Below are 11836 nucleotides of genomic sequence, written 5' to 3' on the forward strand. Positions count from 1 at the left end.
AATAATATATTTGACTTGCATATGAATAATAGTCTAATCATGGCATATCTGATTTATATAATTGTGGTGCATCTGATTTACCCTAAGTTAAGGGTTTGAAATTTTATGACATAAATTTACACCAAAAACAATAATTTGATGATGATATATTCATATTACTTGTAGCACTACAAAGTTCACGAATCCATGTATATCCACCCAAAAGACAAGCAACAAGTAATCTCAATCCAACTTGTCGAAGAACTCTTACAAGTCTCACACACAAGGTATTAATTTTAGGCACATAATTTTTGACGTCTCACACACCCGCCACCCATGGTGATGGCCACCTTCAGCGTTCCACAGAGCTTTTGAAAGTTCTCATGGACTCATGTCAGAATCTTCCTCTGAAAGATTTCTGAAACCAGCAATATCTTGTGCAGGAAGAAATGGACATGAATTAGATGAATGCCTGGTCCATCACAGACACTATTCTTCTCATGGAAAAAAGTACTTGGTCAAAGATTTCCCTTGACAACCACCACCTACAGGATTATAATTAGAGGAACTACATTAGCAGCAGATAAGCATCAATTGGTTGTAATATAGGAGAGAAACCATGGAGATGGTAGCTGGGTTGCCTGAGTCCATCGTCCAGTCTTTCCATTCTATTATTCAGCTCTCTGCCACTGCTTTAGACTTCGGGTCAGAATTTGCGAGCAACAAAACCCCAGAAGAATTTGTGGCAGTCGTCAACAGAATCCTACAGCTTCACGGAGGTAACAAGCTCGAGAGGCTTCGCCTGTACTTTTGCCCGCTCGACTTATTTCTTCCCGACATCAATAATTGGATAGCATTTTCGATCGCGAAGGGAGTCGAAGCACTTGAGATGGACTTTTCCATGGGCTTTGATCTGGCACCTAATCAATTCAGCAATGGAGCTCGGTTTTTCAGATTACCTGATCATTTGTACCCATGCAATTCACTCACACATCTGAGTTTGAGCCACTGTGAAGTCCAACCACCTTTGGGATTTACCGGCTTCAGTGGCCTTCAATTTCTGTCTCTTGCCGATGTGGACATCACGAATGATGTGCTACAATTCATACTAGCCAACTGCCCAAACTTAGAGAGTTTGATCCTCAGGGAATGGCTGTCTCTTGAATCGATCGAACTGGTTGCTGAGAACCCCAGGCTTAGGAGGTTAGCTTTCGTAGAATGCTGGAATACATATCAAATAGAGATTTCTGCTACTCATCTCCAGTCCTTCATCTTCTATGGTGAATATGCCTTTGGAAGCGAATTCAACTTATCTGAAAGTTCAAATGTCATTGTCCCATCACTGGAGGATGCCTTCATCAGCTCCATAGGCATGGAACACACAGAACCCTATCATGACTATACAATGCTGATGTCTGATATTGCACAAGTCAAGATCCTAACAGTGTGCTCGGCAACTCTAATGGTAATACTATCTCGTGCTACTTACTAAGAGAAAACAATTATTCACCCTGGCTTGATGATTCTTAATCGACCATATTCAACAGCGTTTCACCATCTACGAAGAAACCGATGCTGCACTTTTGCCACTCGTGTTGCCGAATCTGCAAGAACTGCAGTTGCTAATGGACTCAATGAACAGTGAGTACCTCAAATACATCTATGGCTACCTCAGGCTCTGCCACACCCCACTCCTTGAGAAACTTTTTATTCAAGTAGGTCTTATCTCAATGTCTTAATCTTCATTTCACAGATCCTTTTTATCTAATGTAACTAAAATCTGTCTTCCCTTTCAGCTTCCATCAATTCCTGAAGATCTGACCTATATGTATGATCCATCAGAAGAAGTTCAAGAACCATCTGGAGTGGTTTTTGGCCATCTGAGGCAGATTAAGCTGTGTAAGTTCAAAGGATGTAAGTGCGAAATGAGTTTGGTGAAATTTCTTCTCCAGAGGGCTGTTGTTTTAGAGATCATGGTGCTAGTCACTCCTCCAGGACACAACAAAGTAGAAAGGATTGGTGAAGGACAAGACAGTGGAGTAGAAGAGGTAGTGCCTGGATATAACATTGATTTGCTGAGTCTACGACAGCAACTCTCAATGTTACCAAAGGCATCTCCGAGAGCCAATATAGTACTGTATAAGTTTGAGGAAGATGATCAGGCTTTGACTCCAACACATAAAGACTATTACTGTGAGTTTTAGTAAGAATCATATAGTTCATAATGCATTTAGTCCACTGTAGTACATTTCATCCAATAAGCTGCTTTCTTCTGCACACCAAGTCGGTTGTTTTTATTGAATCAGACTATAGTTAACAGAGATGTAAACTCTCGTATATGATTGAAGAAATGTTATGAAATTTCTCAAAGTAATTATGGAATTCCTCATCTTTCAGATTGTGTTGTAGCTTCAAATGTTTCCTCCAAAATTCCTTCATATTGGCTGGTCTTTCGAGCATCAAAAATATCTGTTGGCAACAAGGACTATAACAAAAAAGTCGTGGAGTCCCAAACTAAAGGCGTAAATTAAAACCAGTTTGTAAATGTGGTGTGAATTTCTTGAAAGATGTTTCCTTGACCTGAAATGGACAGCTGAACCCAATCAAATACCTACTGCCAAACTCACAAGCGGGATAGTGAGCAAATTGACAGCAATCTTCTGACCCCCCTTAGGTTATTCGATTTGGGGACGGTGGATAACATGGATGGCACTGCTAACAAAATCTATCATCAACATCTCTATTCGATATAAGGAACATGCTCGAGATCTCATGAGTTATTTCTAACAAAGGTAAGCCCTTTGAAGCAGGAAACAGAGGGTCTTCGTCGCTATTCAACCAGAACCATTTCCGTGGAAATCAATTAGATTTCGAGTTCTGTACTAAAATTGTCACCACCTTTATGGTGCGTTTGACAGAGAAAAGAAGTCCATCCCGAGTATAATCAAATGAAGAAAATCTAATTATCGGATACAAAACTGCAGACGAAATCGCAAGGGATGGGGAAAACTGACCTTCTTGGAAGAACAAACAGGGGAATTGCTCAGGAACACCCATCTCAAGCTACATCAAGACGACGAAATCAACAACCCGTGTGAGGGGCCGGTCCACAGAGTGGAGAGGCCCCTGCCTCATAGATCTGGAACCGACCGGAATGCCAGAAACCGCGGAATTCGCACTAAATCCAGGGCGGCGACACCGAGGAGGAAGAAGAGAATTGGCTCCGAGACCAAACGGTGAGTGGGAGCGCTACTAAGTTACGAGAGATAAAGAGGGGACGAGAGAGGCTGGGCCATTAGAGCCTTCGACTACTGCTAAGAACCTGAAAGCCTATCATGTGTGAGGCCCAACTTAATAGGCCCACTAAGAGCCCATTTCCCAACCTCTCTCTCTCTTATTGATATATATGTAAGGTGAATATTCAAAGTGGTGTCAAGTAAAAGAACAACAACATAGAAGCCAAATGGATACTGAAGAAAAATATATACTGAAGGACAACATAGAATAACAACAAAATATATATGAACACAAATCACATCAGTCTCCCTTCTTATGAAGTAGATACTGAGGAAGAAGCCTAGTCACTGGTTCATACACTACAGTCATTGGAATTGCAATCTTGGAATTTGCTTCATTCACAAATGTTCTGGAAAATAAAAGAAACTTTCCCTTCCAAAGTTCAACCCCACCTGGCTATACATTCCCAGTATATGTATGTGCCTCTATGAACAATGGCTAAACACCTACAGGGACCAAAAGAAAGAAAAGAAAGCTGCTAAACACCTGATACTTGACAAATTCCTACCTCTCGATAGTGCCATCTGCACAAAAAGAAAATTAAACTGCCAGTTACAAAGAAACTATCAACATCATCAATGCAGCTGTAGCAGTAAATGTGCTATAGGAGCAACAAGAATTAGGAAATAACCATATGATTAGCTGTGAAATACCACCTACGGGTTCATCGCGATAGCTGCTTGTGAAAAAGATATACATCATACAAGGCTAGGTATAGTTTGAGATATTTCAATAAGTATAATAGGTAAAACAATAGAACAAGCTCTATTTTTCTGCAAGGGTTCAATGAAAATTCATTATATGAACTGAGATCAAGGTAGACCTTGGTGTCTGCCATTATCGATGTCCTCAAGGTGTGTCTCCAGCTTCAGGTTCTGTGTTATTTACAAACTCGAGCAAGGCCTCAGTCTTCAGGCCCTCATTGTTATTTACAGACTCGAGATTACTTTCCATGTTTGGGCAATCTGTATGATTACTTAGAAAGCCCTTGTCAGTATCTTGTGAAGAGCGGGTCCAACCACCGTTGCTGTTACTATTGGGAAGCTCAGCTATCACAGCATTTTCAGGCACACTGTCAAGAGAACTACAGCTACTTCGGTGTGAATGCTCCCCGACTTCCGACAAGCCTGTCTTCAGGCATGTAGGTGGGCCATGCGGGATGAGGTCAGAATCATCTGACCTGAAAAATTAAAGATTGTTTAAATTAAATAGGCAAAGATAAATTTTATAGTGACAGACTGCGACACTCAACAAGATAGGCATCTATAACATCAAGTATTTCAATCCATGTGACAACGAAGAGCAACATTAAGATAAACCTGCAAAGTAGCTTTTGCAAATAGAATGTGCAACCAAATAACTTAGCTGAAGAAACAGTAAGTAAAAGGCCAAATTAGAGAGACATGTTGTAGAATTCACTAAGGCCAAATATGAGAGAAATACTGTAGTATTCATTTAGCAACTGATGTAGTAATCATTTATCAAAATGAACAATATGATCAACATTGAAGTCAGGGCATGTATGGACATCACAAGATGATCCAAAGAGAATCGGTTTGATGATCTTCTAATTGCTAACATTCATAAGAGGATTTTAAGATATTTTAGTTTCCACACTATATTGACATGTAAAAATGTAATGGCAAAAGAAAGCAACAAGGAGATGACATTGCAAAAGTATCTCTTCTAATGCATAAATATTAGCCAAAAAGATATCTGATGTTAAGACTAGGATGAACCTTGGTTGCTGGAATGTTGGTGATTGCAGATGATCGAAAACTGGAACAAGATCTTTCAGTTTAGCTTCAATTGTACGGCATGGGATTCTTTCAATCTCTATTTCTCCAACAGAATTACCACTGTAGGCTTCTTTGCTATTTTGGTCCATCAACACATTAAAGGAAATCTGTATAAGCAGAGGCAGTAAATAAATGGAGACAGAATGCAAGTAGGAAACATCAAGGAAGTAACCCAATTGAAAACGCCTAAGTACCTTAGACTTTGACCATAGGGGAACCCAAGCTTCATGAACATGCAACTCGAACTCAGATATGTACAAGTGAGGAGTTTGTTTAGCAGCAAGCTTTGTTTTCAAGTCAACACCACTAGCAGAGTTATACACACTAATCTCTTTCCTCGTGTCTTTACATAAAAATTTAGTATTCTCTCCACTACCATGATCACCATATATATCAACATTGTCGCATCCATCTTTTCTGTTCCGCTTATGACAAACATCCCATTTCTGAAGTGCCTCAACGTCTGACCTAGAATATGCTTCATGCGATAACTCGTTAGTAATGGAACTTAACCCTGATTGATCAGTGCCACAATACTCCCTGCTTGATTGATGAAGAACATACTGTATGATAGAGCCAGAAGAAAAGAAAACAAGAAAGTAGTACATTTTTCTCAGTGAGCTGATATTGGCATTAAGACCAGTACCCTTGCAGTAATGGAAAACAGAAGCAATGGCCCCGGGCGAAGGACTGATCTTACCAGTACCAGCTGCTGCTAACCCATTAACGGTACTTTTAAACCCAGGTTTCCCGTTCTTTATTCTGCATACAGCTGATAATGTAACAGGACTACCAGACCCATAAAGGCTCTGCTCACTTATCTTTGAAGAGCAAGAATTCTGAGATAAATGAACTGACATTTTTGTTGTCAAAGCTGATCCATAGCAGATATTTGCAATATTACGCTCATTGAACTTAAGGTCTGCAGCTCCTCCAGAAGGGTAGATTGCAAATAAATGACTAGTACCCCTTGACGAGCTGATCACTATCCATTTACTGTCATCACTGAAGCTGATGTCTTGTATAACCTGATACAAAGAGCAATAATCTCATGCAATTAAAAGTTTGGAACTCAGCATGAGTGATGAAGATGGGTGCAAAGCGATGTGAGTGTATATCTACCGCATTTGTGATGCCTCGTTGTAACTTGAAAAGATGGATGCAAGTCCCCTTTGCACCTGATCCTTCTGGCTTTGAATGTGGAGAAGGCATTATGCGAAAAACATTGATGTTACGGCCATGGATAGAAGCAGTGACTAGCAAGGTCCCACTAGGATCAAAGCACAATGCGGAGATAGGACTCTTATGTGCCCTAAACTGAACTATCACTGATCTAGAGACAATATCTTCAACTATGACCTGTTGATGTTGAAAGAAAAACGCAATGTTTAACAAATTTGTTCAACACACACACATTATATTCCTTAAGAGAGAGTCAATGTTTAACATATTTGATACATGTATTGCGGGCCACATAACCCATCAAATTATTTAAAGAAATAATAAAAACAAAAAAGAAACTGAAAATTCAAAAAGAATCATACCATTTCATCATTTTCCATGTTTGCAGGTTCCCTATGCATGATCTTGTTGCTATTTGAATTGGAATTCCCATGCACTGTAAAACCATTATTGTCACCTACAAATTCTGTGTAATACTTGGAGAATGTTGTCAACCCCTTATCTCCAAGTGTCACCAAACCTGCAGCAAGTGTCTTACTAGATTCTCTTGCAAAATGTGCCATCAGACTACCTCTTGAAGGAGTCACCGTAGCAGGACTTACATCTTGAGCACTAACAGGGCAATTACTTGAAACTGGAACTGGAATTCCACTGTACGCTAACCACCTGGTGCCAACTGCAAGTGGGCCATAGCCTATACTTCCAGAAACAACAGATGCCGAAGCTACAGGATTAGTAACAATTATATTTTCCCTCTCTAGGGTTGCAGCATTAAGACATTGTATCTGCATAATAATATCATGACAATTTGTTCATCAAAGCTCTGTCTTTGAAGACAAAATTATAAAAAAAATACAGTATAGCCTACCTGTGAAGTTTGACAAACAGCAATAACTCGAGGACTGCACCTAACAGAGAGAATAGCTGAGTTGAACTTCAAGACATGCTCATACTCATGGGTCCTTAAGGAATAAAAATGGGCATAAGTAGGCAAAGAATTGTCACTTTCCATCTCCTGACAACCACCAACAGAACCGTTAGAAGAAAAACCAAACCCATCAAAATTGTTGAAATTTCCATTAACGTATCCATCCCCAACCACAATCAGCACTGGACGAACATCTGCAAACCTATCTACTAGACCCTTTAATGCAATTGGCTTCTTTTGCATTTGAAGAAAAGAAGCAGGGAAATCATGTCTACATGCTAACTGCCTTACATCATCTGCTTGCTCAACATCCCAAACCTGGAACCCTGACCCATAACCCAACAAGAGAACTTGTCGGTGGACATCACCTTCCATTTCCAGTTTGTCAAATCCTGCCCAAAGCACCTATTAACCACCAACAACAGTTAGGAGGCACATGAGTTATCATTGAGCATTTCAAGTGATTAAGATTCAATTTAGTATAGATATTATTATTTCAGAAAATTGACTTAGGTTGAAGCATGTTAATATTTCACTTCATATTACATAAATTGGTAATTAGAAATATTGATAAAAAGTTCAACCAAAATATATAAGATCATCTCAAGTTACTGGTATAACTGGTTAATAGTGCTTCAGAATATAATACTACAAGAATAATGAAGTTCAGGCGCACTGGCAGCTTGACTAAGCTGCTTAATAACACAATATAGAAAAACCATTAAGAAAAATCAACATCACAGAATTATATATGTGCAACTATTAAAAGCATGGACAACAAATAGGTTCAATCATGATTAGAAGCAGCTTAAATATAAGTACAATTGTATAAACAAATAAAGCTATCAAAATAACATCCACTGTTTTGTAATCCTTGAGAATTTTGCTTCATATTTCAGAAAGTCGCTTCATCATGGATGGTGAACTTTGGCATGGTACTAAAGCTGCTACATTGCAACCAGGACACCAAGGGTTAGAATAGCAGAACAGCTCCGCATGTGAAAGTCTGAGCAAAGTCCCATGCCACCTGGTGGTTGTTCTTCTAAATTATTCAAGATCAATCAGATAATACATGGAATGACAGCAGTTCAGCATAAATTTTACTGCACTTATGATAGATAATCAAGTTAAAATTTGGCGGTGAACTACTGGTTTCAATCTTAAGGATTGGTGCCAAAATGTATCCGAATTTCAAGTTTCATCAGTAGCCAGCATATTTGATCATAAAGCAGTTATTTTGTGGTTCAGGGCTAGGAGTCAGTGTGGTGAGGCCTGGATATACCAGACACAGTAGAGGCACAAAACTAGAGGGTAAGTTAAGATATGTCACAAAAATGGTGCATCAATTCATTATTTCTATCAGTTTTAATATCTCTGGTGAAAGGCTAAATGGATTTAGAGGTAAACTGAGCTGGCCATCTTCTCAATAGAAACTAGCCTGACTTTGCAAATGACAATCTCCTCCTATGTGAAAAACAGTCTTGCATTGGAAAATTTAACCAAATTAATACTGTGACAAAACCCACATGTGACAACAGGAATATGTAGTAAATTATTTGACAGATGAAGTACAACAAATCCAGAATTATGAAATTGTGCACACAGGAGTTTTATTATTCACATAGTTCACTAGATATGGCAACCAGTCATAAGCTAATTATTTTTCAGTGCTACAATTAAATAGTTAACTCCAAAATCATAAATCAACACCATTCATTTGAAATGAACAGTTATCATATGAGTACATGCAGAATCATTTCTTTTTCGTAAGATCAATCAGCCAGGATAAAACGGGAGTAATCATGTTACCCATGATTCCTACTTCAATAGTCAAATGTACAAAAAGAACTCCAGTCAAATAGCAATGACTTAGAAATTAGTGTGAAAAGCATTAAAGATATGCATATCAAAAGCAATCTTTTACCCATCAGAGGTTTCAGAAAGGTAAAGAATAAAATTTTTAAGAAGCACAAATTATCATCAAGGAAGAAACAATTGATAACAAATGCATGCATTGCTACTCATTTTGGTATAACAATCAGAGCTAGTAAGAATCCGGGCCGCTACTTCATGACATTCATCATACTCCTTACTTCAAGAGTTCACGCAAGACAAAAACATGTAATCAAATCGAACGACACAGAAGAAAGTCGTTACCATTGACAAGAAACAAACTGATCTAATCCAAGTAAAGGTCAATTTTTTACAAAGGATAAGGGGAATCTGAATGCACTACCTGATCATGGCCCGCATCATCATGGCCGTTGGCGATTGAGGAGACAATAGACACCCCCGCCTTGCGAACAGTGGATGCAACATTGGACGCAGCGGAGGACACGATCCTCATGCAATTCGACAAAGACCGAACCGATAAGACCTCATTGCTACTGCCGTTGCGGTGATTCCTCGGCACACCGCCACCCTGACGTTTCTGCACATCGTTCCTCATCACCCACCGCAAACCACTCAACGGATCCCCAAGAAAATGAAGAAAGATCCAAACTGTGAACGCCAGGCGCTCTAATCTCACAACAGCTTCCGATCATAAACCGAGTCTGTTCCTTTCTTCCTTTCTTTAGCACCAAGAAACAGCCCAAGACTCAGCTAGGTGCGAAACAACCCCAACTTTTCCCAGAAGAACTAATAAACTCAACTAAACCAGAATCAAAATCGAATCTTTTCTACAGAAACAAGCCCCCGGAGCCACAAAGACGAAACCTGCTTAAAGATCTCAGCTTTCTCGACGGATTCCTAGTCCGAATCAGCGAAAAAAGCAAGCGCTTTATTGACGGGCTCCCTTATTTCCGTAGCCAGAAGCAGTGTAAGGCGAGCTGAGGAGAAATGCGAATCTTCTTTAATAAGGCAGGCGATGAGGAAGACGGAGGAGAGAAGAAAGGATCGCTTCGTAATCAGAGAACCAAACATACTGAGCTCCCCGTTTACGGCTCTCTGATTTCTGCCCTTCTTTTACTTTCCATTCGGAAATTGTTACTGACAATCTCATTTTTCCTATTGTCAACCGCTCTTATTTCGTACCATCATTTTAAAAATAATAAAAATATAATCTTTAATTATCAATCATATTTTTATTTTCTATAATCTCTTAATTATCCTTACTTAAAATATATCCTATGATTAAGAGGAGAAGAATAATAATAAGAAGAGGAAAGAAGGTAAAGAAAAGGGTGCACACATATCATTGTAAAGGAGAGTAGGGTTGTGGTAAAGAAAAAAAATAAAATAAAATCGGATAAATAGTAAAATAATACGTTATTATTTTAAAAGATTATTAATGATAATAAGTTTTCAATAATAAAAATATTCTTTTTAAATAAAAATATAAATAATCAATAGAATTCTCCTTCTAATTTTCTCAATTAGTTCCTTATAATTAATTAGTATAGACATCATTGTAAACTTTGACATATATCAGAAACATATCAATAAAAACAAAATAAAAAACTTCAAAAATATTTTGAAAATGCAGCAGCACTACATTAATACATGCTGACTTGATAGTAACAAATAATAGTAAGACAGATGCTATGATAAAAGTTTCTTCTAATAAGGATTTGCACACATATCAGAAACTAATTGATGAAAAAGGACAATAATTATGTGATTATATATATATATATATATGTAGAGAGAGAGAGAGAGAGAGAGAGAGAGAGAGAGAGAGAGAGAGGTGTATTTGAACAAATAATAAGAGAAAATAAAAAAAATGACAAGAGAGTGTATTCGTCATATTGGGTTGGTGGCTGGGAGAAACTAAGAGGACTAGTTAGGGGGCAGATCTTGGTGGCTTCCTTCCTTTTGACCATGAGAGAGGAAGAAGGATAGAAGTGTTAACCATCTTGTTTGATGAATCTTTAGGAGGGCGTTGGGAGGGTTGACCGAGAAGGATACCGACGCGAGACTTGAATGCTTTGGGGCGAAGGCGTCGCTTTAGAAGAGTCGTCCGAATGAAATGGTTACTTAACAACGAATATTTCGTAGAAATATTCTTCGAGAGTCGTGCTTGTTGACAAAGGACTTGATCATGATGGAGGAGAAGACCTCCTCTTACAAGCATCCAGCTTGTTGGTAGGCAACAGATTGATTGCCATAGTCCTTTTCCTTGGAAAAGATTAGGAAAAGGGTCAGTGTTTCTTTCCAAAGGGATGCATTTTCAACTCTTGTGTTTTTTCTTTGCATGAAGTTTTGTGGTGTTTCATATGGCATTTATGAACACACAATAAGAATGATTTGTGTTACTAATTATATATCACTACTATCTGTCAGTAATTTCATATTGTTTTGCACTTATAGTATGATGTATTTACACAAGTGTTCATGCTATGTTATTTTTGCTTGAGATTTCCTTTACTGTAAGAGACATTTGTATTTAGTTGACTTGTGATTGAACTCACACAACCTGTCATCAAATTAAAGAAACTTCTATCTTCAAGTCCTCTTTGCAGCTAAGGAATGATCTCTATATCCTCCATTTATTTAAATCAGACTCAAATACAAAAACGTAAAAGAGTCCTCTTCAACCTTTTTTCGCCATCCTCTATTTCCTGTTGTTTGAGAATGCTCTTAAATTATTTTCTATATATATATATATATATATATATATATATATATATATATATATATATATATAAAA

General features: G+C 38.2%; 1 pseudogene across 1 annotated transcript; it reads right to left on the reverse strand.

Moving 5' to 3' along the window:
* Positions 1–115: 115 nt before the first annotated feature.
* LOC135649682 (autophagy-related protein 18f-like) lies at positions 116–10154 on the reverse strand (annotated as a pseudogene). The gene is made up of 7 exons (XR_010501366.1): positions 9422–10154; positions 7126–7590; positions 6620–7042; positions 6198–6434; positions 5270–6103; positions 5016–5182; positions 116–4456 (listed from the first exon to the last, which is right to left on the reverse strand). The product of XR_010501366.1 is annotated as an autophagy-related protein 18f-like (transcript).
* Between the last annotated feature and the right edge of the window lie 1682 nt (positions 10155–11836).

This window comes from Musa acuminata, chromosome BXJ3-9 (assembly GCF_036884655.1).
Source record: "Musa acuminata AAA Group cultivar baxijiao chromosome BXJ3-9, Cavendish_Baxijiao_AAA, whole genome shotgun sequence".
NCBI classification, from domain to species: domain Eukaryota; kingdom Viridiplantae; phylum Streptophyta; class Magnoliopsida; order Zingiberales; family Musaceae; genus Musa; species Musa acuminata.